The following is a 2,736-nucleotide window of genomic DNA, read 5'->3' on the forward strand; positions in this document are numbered from 1 at the left end:
TCGTCCAAGGCCGTTTGGTGAAAGTCGGGTATGACCGAAAGGGATAAGGGCGGTTATGGTCGTGGGAGATCGAGCGTCGAGCCTCACTCTAGTTCGATACGCGGATCCGAAAGCATCTTCGGCCGAGTGAATTCGGTATCCGACGGATCGACTCACATTTTAACATAACCGTACGAAATCGTGTGTCCTCGAGCCTAGCGCGATTCAAGGCGACGGCTTTAAGCGTGATCGCGCGTCCGTCCGACTACGCGTGGCTCGTGACGATATCGCCCGAAGCGTCGCCTGTTAGATAGGCATAGGGTGTTCGTCGCAAGGCGTTGCCACGAAATCGGAAGCAGGATACAAACCTGCAAGCGTTTAAATAAGACATCCGAGGAGCGCGGGACAAACCGCGCGCCGTACTATTACACACCGTCACCTCCGAGTGTATGTCCGACAATCTTCAAAAATTAAATAACATAAACATTCGTGCCTTGTAATAATAATAAACTAGTTCCCTAAACGAAACCACAGTGTAGATATTAATGTTATCTACCTGACATAACAGGTTAGGTAACTTGACAGAGATGATAAAAATATTGATATAATTTTTATAATAATTGTAAATATGTATATATAATAAATGTAAAATATGCTATCATAGACTATCTTTTAGGAAAAAATAACGATTCAATTAAAAATTGCATGGTTACGTTAGTATCAGCTATATAAACTGATAAAAAATTTACATCAAATGTATCTGATTTTTTTTAAATGTTGATTGCACAAAACAAGATGTAACCTGTTTATTTTTTGTTTATCTTACACATTTCTTTTTACAATAGTTTACGTTGTCTACACGTAAACGTAGAGTATTATATTTTACGCGTAGATGCACAACCCTGTTATATACGCATTCATCTGTCGAGAATACTGTGAATAAAAGGTGTCCGATTATAAACCTTCGAGAGATTATTGCTCGCTCCTATCCACCAACTAAAACGTATATGTTACAGCATTAGAACCTAACGCGGCATGTTCGGTGTCGTATGCACCAGCAGTTTGTTAATTAGGCGAAGCAGTCCTTTCTTACACATCGGCTCAAATCCTCGGAGTCCCGGGGATGTCCCTTAACTCATCCCGGCGCAGCCGACGGCTCTTATGCAAACCGCAGAGTCCGAGCTCGCTCCGCCAGAGAGTCGCTCGACGGCGGGGGCGGCGGGCTTATTATGGCCATTTGCCTCCCCGTTAAGAGGGTATACCGAAAATTGTCGTAAACCCTCTCCGAAACGATGGTGTCGCTACTCCAAAAACGACGAGTCGCGCGCGTATACAACGCGCGCCGCATCCGTAATAAAACGAATCTCCGAAATTAAGCGCGAGACGACGAAGAGCCAGTTATGACATAACACTGGTCGATTGCTGTGTATAGCATTACAAAGAAAACTCCGCGTTTCTGAAGAAAAATGGGCCTATTCTGATCATGATCGGCGGAAAATGGGAGATAACAAATGGTTTTTGGAAGGTGGACTAATGTATGAAATCGGCGTAGAATACGGCGGTTTGATGTATTACACCAAGCATCGATTCTACGGACAGAGCAAGCCAACAAAATGCATAATCCGTAATTCCTTTATATTGACTGAAATTTAACCAACTTTTTAATTCATTTTCATCACGATATTTCAAAGACATTAGCACGAAAAACTTGCAGTACTAATTGAATGCCGATCAGGCGCTCGCCGATTTTGCTTATTTCATAGAAACGAAGAAAAAGGATAAAAATTTAGAAAAGTGTATCGTAATTGTGATCGGTGATTTTTACGCTGGAAACATGGCGGCATGGGCGCGTCTCAAATATCCTCACCTCATCCAAGTATCGTTTGCATTATTGTTTTTTTTATATATTTTTATACTTTAAAAATAAAAAATAAATAAAATAAAGAAAAATATTTTTTATAGGGCGTTTTAGCTAGCAGCGCTCCAGTTCAGGCAAAGGCTGATTTTTACGGTAAATTAATTGCTCGATAGATGATAAATAGCCTTAATAATCCCCAAGATATCCCCTAAGAATACTTGATGTCATAGAATACTATGAGGTCGTGACAAAATCGTTCAGCAGACATAGTAAAAAATGCGTTGAGAGCGTCAAAACTGCATTTACGTCGGTAGAGGAATTATTGGCCACACAAGGCGGACCAGATGAACTTAAACCGCGTCTCTTCAAGTAAATTTAAAAGTAACTTGGAATTTACAAACAATTTGTTAATACTTTGTTGCAATTGTGCAATAAAATAAATAGGAAAGATGTATAGATAAACTAATTTATAATAGAAATAATATTCTTTATTGTTATTAATTTCTTTGATTAATAATACCGAATTTAGCTTGTGTCACGTGCCTGACATAAAGTCTTCAATTGATCTCGGTTATTTGATAAATACGCTGGCAGAGGTATGTACATACATGAGTTGACGTGCCTCATTTGTTTCATTATTCATTTTTATACGAACCTTAGGTATTCGCCGGAATTGTTCGACATGACAAAATCGAGAATGGTCAAACAAAAATCGCTGCGCTTTGCGATAAAATGACAGCGGCACATTTAGGCAGTCCTCTGCAGAGACTCGCGCACGTCTTCTAGAATCAGGACACGTGTGTTGACGTAAATTATAATAATTTTGTGAGGAAGTATCGAGAGATTTTATGGGATTTGCCGGCAGCCACGAGTATCAGTGAGTTGAGACAACTAATAAA

The 2,736-nt window shown here is 39.9% G+C and overlaps 1 pseudogene; it reads left to right on the forward strand.

Moving 5' to 3' along the window:
* Positions 1 to 30: 30 nt before the first annotated feature.
* Positions 31 to 2,736, forward strand: part of LOC105449471 — a 4,170-nt pseudogene continuing 1,464 nt past the window's right edge.

This window comes from Wasmannia auropunctata, unplaced genomic scaffold (genome assembly GCF_000956235.1).
Source record: "Wasmannia auropunctata unplaced genomic scaffold, wasmannia.A_1.0 LD336076.1, whole genome shotgun sequence".
Lineage (NCBI taxonomy): Eukaryota > Metazoa > Arthropoda > Insecta > Hymenoptera > Formicidae > Wasmannia > Wasmannia auropunctata.